The 10,781-nt window shown below is 42.2% G+C and overlaps 1 protein-coding gene and 1 pseudogene across 2 annotated transcripts in view; one reads left to right on the top strand and one right to left on the bottom strand.

The window, feature by feature from the left end:
• LOC112397230 (heterogeneous nuclear ribonucleoproteins A2/B1 pseudogene) overlaps positions 1-890 on the bottom strand; it is a 5,573-nt pseudogene extending 4,683 nt beyond the window's left edge.
• The window catches only part of ZNF169 (zinc finger protein 169), a 45,083-nt gene continuing 34,819 nt past the window's right edge, over positions 518-10,781 (top strand). For both annotated transcript variants that reach the window (XM_024741371.1, XM_024741370.1), the window contains exon 1: positions 518-583. The gene's annotated coding sequence lies outside the window, so the exon portion shown is untranslated. The remainder of the gene's footprint in view (positions 584-10,781) is intronic.

Here is a 10,781-nt window from a genome sequence, read left to right as displayed (position 1 = left end):
AGCCCCAAAAAAAAAAAAAAAAAAAAAAAAAAAAAAAGAAAGAAAAATGCCAGGACCTTTGGCATATTTTAGAAGTTCATTCATTACGCGCTGTTATTTAAATATAAAATCACTAGGGTGAATCTGCAGTATGGAGGACAAGTACACACCCAGGTGACTAAAAACTAAGAGGACCCCACAAGTTAAATAAGAAAGATTTTAGTGCTCACCTGAACCACCTGAACCACCCTTCTAATGCACCTGAAAGTCACTTTACTAGACTTTACTTATCTAATTTTCCACAATTTCTCCCAGAGCCCAAGTGGCTGTAATTATGGATCTTGAGCGCGGGTTCCAACGGAGCAGAAGGGAGGCGTACTGGAGCTCAACAACTGGGTCCAGTGGGGAAATGTGCCCGCGCCCCCGGCGCATTGTGGGTAATGTAGTCCCGTGCCCACCGGTGATCTGGCGAGTACGGTCTTGAGCTTAGGAGCCCTCTGGGCATTTTGGGTATTGTAGTCCCGCCCAGAGGTATTGTGGGTATCGCACTTCCGCTTCGCGCTGTCGTATTTCTGGACATTGTGACCATCTTTTAAAGCTCGTGGTGAGCAAGGCCGCCCGTGGCCACTGACTCCCGGGGATAGAGGGTTGGGAAAACTTGGCGAGGGCAGGTGGGGTTGGTCTGCCCTGTCCGCGGGTTCCTTGAGGTTTGATTGTTTTCCGGACGGGGTCGGACGCAGTCCGCCTAGTAGGGGTTGTGGGCTGGGTCTCGGGTCTCGTGCTGTCCGGCGGTGCTGGGGAGCCAGCGTCCTGTCCCGGAGGGGTCTGGACTGGTGCAGGTGATTTGGAGGACATAAGTACCCCTCGCCCGGAGCAGACGTCTCCACTGCTGGGGCGCGCGGCTCGGGCATCCTTCCTGGGTCTTAATTGGGGAGCGCGGCTCGGGCATCCTTCCTGGGTCTTAATTGGGGAGCGCGGCTGGGTGGTGCCAACCATGGTGATGGAGGCGCCGCTTGGCCTCGATGTCCCGGATTTTGGGGGAAGGACTGGCCTGGGGCAAACACCCAGACTTGCCTTGATTGGGGTGGGGAGGACGACTTGGGTCAGCGGCATCGGGGCCCGCAGGCTCCTGGGGGAGTTGGAAGGCCCTGGTGGGAGTCAGACATCCCCGGGTTTGCGTGGGGCGTCCTTGTGCCCAGATCTACGACTCCAGAAGTTGTCTGGCTCCTGCGGCGCTGGGGCTGTTCCAGGAGCTTGGGGTGGAGCAAGTGGAGTGCAGCCCATGGGGCAGGGAACTTTCCTCAACCCCCAGGGGGCTGGTGGCTGACTCCCTGAATTACTGGGGATGGAAGAGAGGAGTGGGTGGTAAGACGTCCAGACTTAAGTTTTATTTTAAATTTTGCATTATGAAAACGTTGTAAGTATACAAAGAAGTAGCCGTGAGGTCTCCTGGATTCATCGCTCAGATTCACCACTTACGAATGAGAGCCCTATCTTTCTCTTCCAAATCTGCAACCTCAAGTGTGCATCTCTTTGGGCATTGCCTTTCCCTCGGGGCCTATCCCAGGCCTGCTGTGGGAGCCCCGCTCTCCATAGGGAGAGTTCAAATCCAGGTCTGCCTCTTTCTCATAGTCACGTTGAGCAAGGTACTGAACCTCCTGGGGCTGTTGGGAGTGTGGAAAGGGGAAAACGGGTGTCTGGTACATGCTAATATGACGTTCATTTCAATAACTTTCAATAACCCCCATAGGCACATAGAAGATTAATGTCATGCTGGACATCAGCATGACATGAGAGAAGGCTTATTCTAAAACCCATACCCTGATTCTGTCCCGCGTATTGTCCTTCCCTTCCATACCTGGTTCTGATACCTTACTTTAGTGAAGCCAGCTGCAGGCTTGGGGGTTTCTAGCCTGCTCTCTGTGCTGGGAGAGAATCCTGAGGCCAGAACCACTTCTGTTGTACCAGGTTTGCCCTGGAGCACTCTGCTCCCTCACATCCAGAGGGGACTGCCCGTTAGGGAGGAGGGAACTCCTAGGGGCCTGGCAGCCCTGCCTCAGATGGGTACCACTTCCTTGTTGTGTTCTTGTCTTTGGTCATAATGGAGGGTGTGTCCTTGATATCCTATGCCAAAGTCATAATCCCTTTGGGGTACAGCTGCAGGTGGTCTCCCAGGATGCCAGGCTTGTTCTTGAAGGGGCACATTCCTGTGCCCTCATTCAGGGCTTTCTATCTTCTCCGGAGTTGCGCCTGCCTTGTCCTGCATTGTTTCTCTCCATATACATTCACACTGTTGTATTCTCAGGGCCTTAGAGTGCTGCGAAAACAACGATGGTGAAAAGTACTGTTTTGTTAGCAGTAGTCCTGTGTTGGCAGTGTGCTTTCTATTCACTGCCATATTTTATTTTCTCAGTCACCTTGCACATTAGGTAGTTGAATTCTCATTTTCTAGAGAGGGAAATGGTGTAGTAGAGGATTAAGTAACTTTTACTTTGGAGCTATTAAAACTTTCAAAGTTTTAATGAAAATTTAAAAGGAGCTGCTCTATTTTTCACGTTTGTCTCATACATCTAATGCTGATAAAGATAAAATATATGTTCATTTTCTCCTGATCATTGGTCTCAGCCCCTAACAGTAATGGTGACATTAATGACACCAGCAGAAGGCTGGAATCAGACCAGTGTTTGAAGCCCACATACCACCCACCCCTACCCCCACCCCCATAAAGTTTTTTCTCCTTTCCTTTTTTGGGGGTATAGAGGGAGATGGAGTTATTACATTTAAAGTTTATTATGAAAATTTTACAAATGCAGCCAAAAGTAGTGAGAATACTGAAAGAGCATCTTTGTACCTCTCACTCAGCTTCAGCAGTTGTTAACATTCTGCTCTTCTCTTTCTTTTAGTTTTCTCTGTTGTAGTATTTTGCAGCAAATCCCAGGTATTTTACCTGTAAATACTTCAGTGTGCATCGTTTTTGAATAAGGACTTTAAAGAAAATAACCTTTATACCGAATGGCACACCCAACAAAATTAACTATAATTCCTTAATGTCATCTAATATTCAGCCTGTGTTCATTTACCCCATTTGTCTCAAAATGCCTTTCTACAGTTTAAATCCTACTCTCTTAACCCAGTTAAGAGGCATGAACAGGGAAATATCTGGAATTCTGTCTTCTGAATCCCCCCTTCCGCTTTCTTTATACCCACTCTTGCCTTGCTGATCTTTGTTAATAGCAGGAGTCCACCTCTGGGCACTTGCTCCTTGACCTCAGCGTTCTTCTTGCCTCCTTGTGTTTCACAGATTTTCTCACTAATCTGATGAGCTGTTAAATCCTGTCAATTCTTCCCTTTCTCCTCTCCCCTCACCTTTGTGTTAGCTCAGCATAATTTGTCTTTCCCCATGTTCTAGTTTGTCCGTTAAAAAAGGACCCGCCCTTTGGGCTCTGAAGCTGGACTCTTAGGCTCCACCACCTACTGACTCTGTGACCTTGGATATTGCCTCTGTTCTATGTGCCTCCTTTTCTCTTATCTGTAAAATGGGGTTGATAGCAATGTCAGGGTTGTTGTGAGGTGGAAATGCGCCTGGGCTTCTGAAGTGGTTAGGGTGCCTGGTGCACAGTGAGTGCTCAGGGAAAAGTGAGTTGTGGTGATGATTATTATCAATTCTGAATTGCCCCCCCAGCCCACCTTTCCAGAATTATCCTTTACTCTTCACTCTGATTGGACTCTGTCTTACAGTCACATAGGAATATATTCTATTCCATGCAGTTGTATTCCTTCATGCCTTTATTTTTGAATTTTATTTATTTTTTTATATAACAGGTTCTTAGTAGTTATCAATTTTAAACATATTAGTGTATATATGTCAATCCCAATCTCCCAATTCATACCACTACCACCACCACCCCCACCACTTTCCCCCCTTGCTGTCCATACGTTTGTTCTCTACATCTGTGTCTCAATTTCTGCCCTGCAGACTGGTTCATCTGTACCATTTTTCTAGGTTCCACATATATGTATTAATACACGATATTTGTTTTTCTCTTTCGGACTTACTTCACTCTGTATGACAGTCTCTAGATCCATCCACGTCTCTACAAATGACCCAATTTCGTAACTTTTTATGGCTGAGTAATATTCCATTGTATATATGTACTGCATATTCTTTATCCATTCGTCTGTCAATGGGCATTTAGGTTGCTTCCATGACCTGGCTGTCGTACATAGTGCTGCAATGAACATTGTGGTGCGTGTGTCTTTTTGAATTATGGTTTTCTCTGGGTATATGCCCATCTGCAATTTTCTTTTTTTGTAGTGTCTTTGTCTCTTTTTGGTGTCAGGGTGATGGTGGCCTCATAGGATGAGTTTGGGAATGTTCCTTCCTCTGCAATTTTTTTGGAAGAGTTTGAGAAGGATGGGTGTTAGCTCTTCTCTAAATGTTTGATAGAATTCACCTGTGAAGCCATCTGGTCCTGCATTTTGTTTGTTGGAAGATTTTTAATGACAGTCTCAATTTCATTACTTGTGATTGGTCTGTTCATATTTTCTAATTCTTCCTGGTTCAGTCTTGGAAGGTTATACCTTTCTAAGAATTTGTCCATTTCTTCCAGGTTTTCTATTTCACTGGCAGAGAGTTGCTTGTAGTAGTCTCTTAGGATGCTTTGTATTTCTGTGGTGTCTGTTGTAACTTCTCCTTTTTCTTTTCTAATTTTATTGATTTGAGTCCTCTACCTCTTTTTCTTGAATAGTCTGGCCAATGGTTTATCAATTTTGTTTCTCTTCTCAAAGAACCAGCTTTTAGTTTTATTGATCTTTGCTGTTGTTTTCTTTGTTTCTATTTATTTCTGCTCTGACCTTTATGATTTCTTTCCTTCTACTAACTTTGGGTTTTGTTTGTTCTTTCTCGAGTTCCTTTAGGTGTAAGGTTAGAATGTTTATTGAGATTTTTCTTGTTTCTTGAGGTAGGCTTGTATTGCTAAAAACTTACCTCTTAGAACTGCTTTTGCTACATCCCATAGGTTTTGGATCGTTGTGTTTTCATTGTCATTTGTCTATAGGTATTTTTTGATTTCTTCTTTGATTTCTTCAGTGATCTCTTGGTTATTTTGTAACGTATTGTTTAGCCTCCATGTATTGGTGTTTTTTTCCCTGTAATTGATTTCTAATCTCATAGTATTGTGGTCAGAAAAGATACTTGATATGATTTCCGTTTTCTTAAATTTACTGAGGTGTGATTTGTGACCCAAGATGTGATCTGTCCTGGAGAATGTTTCGTGTGCACTTGAGAAGAAAGTGTAATCTGCAATTTTTGGGTGGAATGTCCTATAAATATCAATTAAACCTTCACTATCATTATTCTGAATTCTTTTTCTGGATGGTTGCCTATCTCCACTTCATTCAGTTGTTTTTCTGGGGTTTTATCTTGTTCCTTCATCAGGTACATAGCCCTCTGCCTTTTCATCTTGTCTGTCTTTCTGTGAATATGGTTTTTGTTCCACAGGCTGCAGGATTGTAGTTCTTCTTGCTTCTGCTGTCTGCCCTCTGGTGGATGAGGCTATCTAAGAGGCTTGTGAAGGTTTCCTGATGGGAGGGACTGGTGGTGGGTAGAACTGGCTGTTGCTCTGGTGGGCAGAGCTCAGTAAAACTTTAATCCACTTGTCTGCTGATGGGTGGGGCTGGGTTCCCTCCCTGTTGGTTGTTTGGCCTGAGTCAACCCAACACTGGAGCCTACCTGGGCTCTTTGGTGTGGCTAATGGCGGACTCTGGGAGGGCTCATGCCAAGCAGTACTTCCAAGAACTTCTGCTGCCAGTGTCCTTGTCCTCATGGTGAGACACAGCCACTGCCTGCCTCTGCAGGAGGCCCTCTAACACTAGCAGGTAGGTCTGGTTCATTCTCCTGTGGGGATCACTGCTCCTTCCCCTGGGTCCCAACTACTTTGTGTGTGCCCTGTAAGAGTGGAATTCCTGTTTCCCCCAGCCCTGTCGAAGTCCTGCAATCAAATCCCGCTCGCCTTCAAAGTCTGATTCTCTAGGAATTCCTCCTCCCGTTGCTTGGACCCCCAGCTTGGGAAACCTGACTTGGGGCTCAGAACCTTCGCTCCAGTGGGTGGACTTCTGTGGCATAAGTGTTCTCCAGTGTGTGAGTCACCCACCCAGCAGTTATGGGATTTGATTTTATTGTGATTGCGCCTCTCCTACCATCTCATTGCGGCTTCTCCTTGTCTTTGGATGTGGGGTATCTTTTTGGTGAGTTCCAGTGTCTTCCTGTCAATGATTGTTCAGCAGTTAGTTGTGATTCTAGTGCTCTCACAAGAGGGAGTGAGAGCATGTCCTTCTACTCTGCCATCTTGAACCAATCTCTTCCTTCATGCCTTTATGCTTCACAAATTCACTCTTGTTATCTAAGTAGCTCAGATGTTTCTCCAGTGCAAAGATTTCTGAATGTTCTCTGGCAGAATTACTCCTATTGTTCCCTTTAGTCCCAGAGCACCTTATATGTGAGGACTCCAGGGCTTGCATGGTATATCCTGTTTGTCCCACTGGTTTTGAGATGGTGCTTTGAGGGACAGGCACCTTGTCTGCTCCTCATGGGTCACCGATTGGCACCCAACTGTGAGGATATGAGGGGTTGTCCTTTCTGCCTGGAAAGGTTTGTAGGAGGACTGATAGAAACTCAAGTAGAAAAGGGGGTTAGGCTATTATTGGGGTAGACCGTGGGTGCCAAGATAATAGGTGTGGGCCTTTTTGTGTGGTCATTGGGACCCACTGCAGGGTTTGGAGCAGAGAAGGCTCATCATTTCCTCCTTCAGTTATTACTTCATCTCTGTGTTCTCCTTTAGAATGGAAATCATCAAGACAGTTTTCTATGTTTGATAGTCCAGTTTTTTTCTGCCCAATCTCTAATTAAGTTCCAGCTATTTGGGATTTTTTTAGATAATTTATTGTTACTGATTTCTTATTCAATTCCATTCAAGTCAAAGAACCTTCATAGTGTTTTCCACAGTGTCTATACAGTGCACTAGGGTTTCAGTTTCTCCACATCCTTGCCAAAACTTGTTATTTTGTCTGTGTGTGTGTGTTGTTTTTAGTTTTTTAAATAATGGCCATTTTAATGGGTAGAGGTGCTATCTCATTGTGGTATTGATTTGTATTTCCCTGATAATTTGTAATGCTTAGTGTCTTTTCATATGCTGTTGGCCACATGCTGTTTATTTAAGTCCTTAGTCCATTTTTTAGTCTGGATATATGTTTTTTGTTAGTGAGCTGGAGTTCTTTATATATTCAGGATATTAACCCTTTATCTGATACATGGTTTGCATCGATTTTTTCTCATTCCATAAATTGCCTTTTCACTTTGTTGTTTGTTCCCCTTGCTGCACAGAAATTTTTAAGTTTAATGTAGTCTCATTTGTCTATTTTTGCTTTTGTTGCTTGTGCTTTTTGTGTTATATCCAAGAAATTATTGCCTATTCCAATGTCATGAAGCTTCTCCCCTATGTTTCCTTCTAGGAGTTTTATAGTTTCAGGCCTGGGGTTTAGCAATTTTAATATTTGCAAATAATCAGCCTTTGGCTTTTTAATTTTCTTTGGAGTTTCATTTATATTTCATTGATATTTTTTCCTCTTTATTATTTTCTATTTTTCTTTTCCTTTTCATTTCCTAGTGTCTTAAGGTGGGAGCTGGAGTTGTTTTTTTAAATTAAAACTTTTCTGGTGTATTCATTTAAAGCTATAAGTTTCCCTTTAAGAACTGCCTTTGCTGCTGTGTTTATTGCTAGAATTGCCATAATAATGCACCACAGACTGGGTGGCTTAAACGACAGAGATTGATTTTCTCTCAATTCTGGAGGCTAGAAGTTAAAGATCAAGGTGTTGGCAGTGTTGGTTTCTTCTGAGGCCCTTCTTTGGCTTGTAGCTGGTTGTCTTCTCCCTGTTTACATGGGCTTCCCTCTGGACCTGTCTGTGTTCAAATTTCCTCTTATAAGGACACCAGTTATATTGGATTAGGGCCCACCCTAATAATGCCATTTTAACCTAATTACCTCTTTGAAGACCTATCTAAAAATACAATCACATTCTAAGGCACTGGAGGTTATGAATTCACATATGAATTTCATAGGGGACACAATGCACCTGTAATAGATCTATATCACAAATTTGGTTAGTTGTCATATGTTTCGATATGTTGTGTTTATTAGAATCATTCAGTTAAAAGTCTTTCTAAATGTCCCATGGAATTTTTTCTTTCATCCATATCTCCTTTAGACCAGTGTTGCTTTACTGATTCCTACTTTAATTCCATCTTGGGCAAAGAACATACTCTTTTTAAGTTTCAGTCCTTTGAAATTGGTGACTTGTTTTATATGCCTTGGAATTTCATTTTCCTTGGTTAATATTCTTTGTGCCCCTTTTACACTTGCAGGGTTTAGCATTCTATAAATGTCAATTTGATCAATACTGCCTGATAGTATTTTTTAAACCTTCTGTTTTTCTTCTTTACTGTTAGTTTGCTTTTTCATTTACTGAGAGGTGTATCAAGTTTTTTTAACTGTGATTATGATTGTTTTTCTTTTCCACTCTGTCATTTTTTTCCTTCATGTATTTTTTCCAGTTATGACTTGACTTTTTATTTTCTTGCCAGTATCTTTTGTGGAACAGAAGTCTTTTAATCCTAACAGAATCTACCTTATCAATATTTTTCTTTCATTGGTTGTGTTTTTCGTGTTATATCTGAAGAGACACTGCCAAGTCCCTGGTCACCTAAATTTTCTCCCATGTTATTTTCTAGGAGTTTTATAGTTTCATATTTTACCTTTAGCTCTGCTATCCATTTTTTAAAAAATCAATTAATTAATTAATTAATTAATGGCTGTGTTGGGTCTTCGTTGCAGTGTGCAGGCTTCTTATGGTGGTGGCTTCTCTTGTTCTGGAGCACAGGCTCTAGGCCCACAGGCTTCAGTAGTTGTGGCACGCAGGCTTAGTAGTTGTGGCTTGCGGGCTCTAGAGCGCAGACTCAGTAGTTGTGGCCCACGGGCTTAGTTGCTCCGCAGCATGTGGGATCTTCCTAGACCAGGGCTCAAACCTGTGTCTCCTGCATTGGCAGGAGGATTCTTAACCACTGCTCCACGAGGCAAGTCCCTGCTATCCATTTTGAGTTAATTTTTGTGGAAGGTATAAGGTCTGTGTATGTGGATGTTCAATTGTTCCAGTACTGCCATTTATTGAAAAGATAGTCCTTTCTCCATTAAATTTTCCTTGCTCAGTTGACTTTATTTATGTGAGTCTATTTCTATGCTCTCTATTCTGTTCCATTGATCCATTTGTCTATTTTTTAAATTTATTTTTTGCCAATACCACACTTTCTTAATTCCTGTAGCTTTATAGTAAGTTGCAAAATCTGGTCACATCAGTCTTCTGACTTTGTTGTTCTTCAGTATTGTGTTGGCTCTTCTGGGCCCTTGCCTTTCTGTATAAACTTTAGAACCAGCTTGTTGATATCTTCAAAGTAACTTTCTGGGATTTTAATGGATTGAATGTATAGATCAAGTTGGGAAGAACTGACATCTTAACAATATCAGGTCTCCCTATTCATAATATGGACTATCCATTTTATTAGATCTTTGATTTTTTTTCAGCAGAGTTTTGTAGTTTTCCTCATATAGATCTTATATGAAAAATTTGAAAAGATTTATACCTAAGTATTTCATTTTTCTGGTTGCTAATGTTGTTGATTTCAAAATCCATCTGTTCATGGCTGGTATAGGAAAGCAGCTGATTTTTACCCTGTATCCTGCAGCTTTGATATATCACTTGCTCTAGAAATTTCTTGTTGATTCTTTGGGATTTTCTGCATAGACAATCAGGTCATCTGCAGACAAAGACAGTTTTATTTCTTCCTTCCCAATCAGTATACCTTATATTTCCCTTTCTTATCGTCTTACATTAGCTTGGAATTCCAGCATGGTGTTGAATAGGAGTGGTGAAAGGTGACATTCTTGCCTTGTTTTTGATCTTAGTGGATAGCATCTAGTTTCTCAGCATTAAATACGATGTTAGTTGTAGATTTTGCACTTTTTATTATATAGCCACAATTATTTGCAGAGAGTATCAGCACAGCCCATTTTTAGCCTAATCCTAACAAAATTAATACTGATTCTTTAATGTCATCTAATATCTTATCAGTGTTCATATAACAAGGTCCACACATTGTATTTGATTGCTGTGTCACTTAAGTCTTCCTTTTATTCCATAAGACCTCCCTCTTTTTATGCTATTAACTTGTTGAAACCTTCATATTTTTAAAAAATTGCAAATTATGTCATTCACCCTCAGTACTTCAGCATCATTTCTAATTGTGATTTGTTTTTCTCTATATCCAGAATATCATGATCCTACCTAACAATATTCACAATAATTATCTAACATCATCTAATACCCAGTTCATTTGAATTGGCCTTCATAGTCCCCAAAATGTTCTTCAGTTCATTTGTGCAGACTAGTCAGTCAAGGCTAATAGATGACATCTGAAGAATGGTTTATCTCTTAAGTGGATTTGCATTAAGGACAATCTTTCCTCTTAAAAATTTTGTCATGGGGGCTTCCCTGGTGGTGCAGTGGTTGAGAGTCCGCCTGCCGATGCAGGGGACACGGGTTCATGCCCCGGTCCGGGAAGATCCCACATGCCGCGGAGCGGCTGGGCCCGTGGGCCATGGCCACTGAGTCTGCGCGTCCGGAGCCTGTGCTCCGCAATGGGAGAGGCCACAACAGTGAGAGGCCCGCGTACCGCAAAAAAAAAAAAAAAA

Source organism: Neophocaena asiaeorientalis, unplaced genomic scaffold, assembly GCF_003031525.2.
Source record: "Neophocaena asiaeorientalis asiaeorientalis breed wild unplaced genomic scaffold, Neophocaena_asiaeorientalis_V1.1 scaffold558, whole genome shotgun sequence".
Lineage (NCBI taxonomy): Eukaryota > Metazoa > Chordata > Mammalia > Artiodactyla > Phocoenidae > Neophocaena > Neophocaena asiaeorientalis.
Note: the sequence above shows the minus strand (reverse complement) of the source record. Positions and strands in the feature narration are given on the sequence as shown.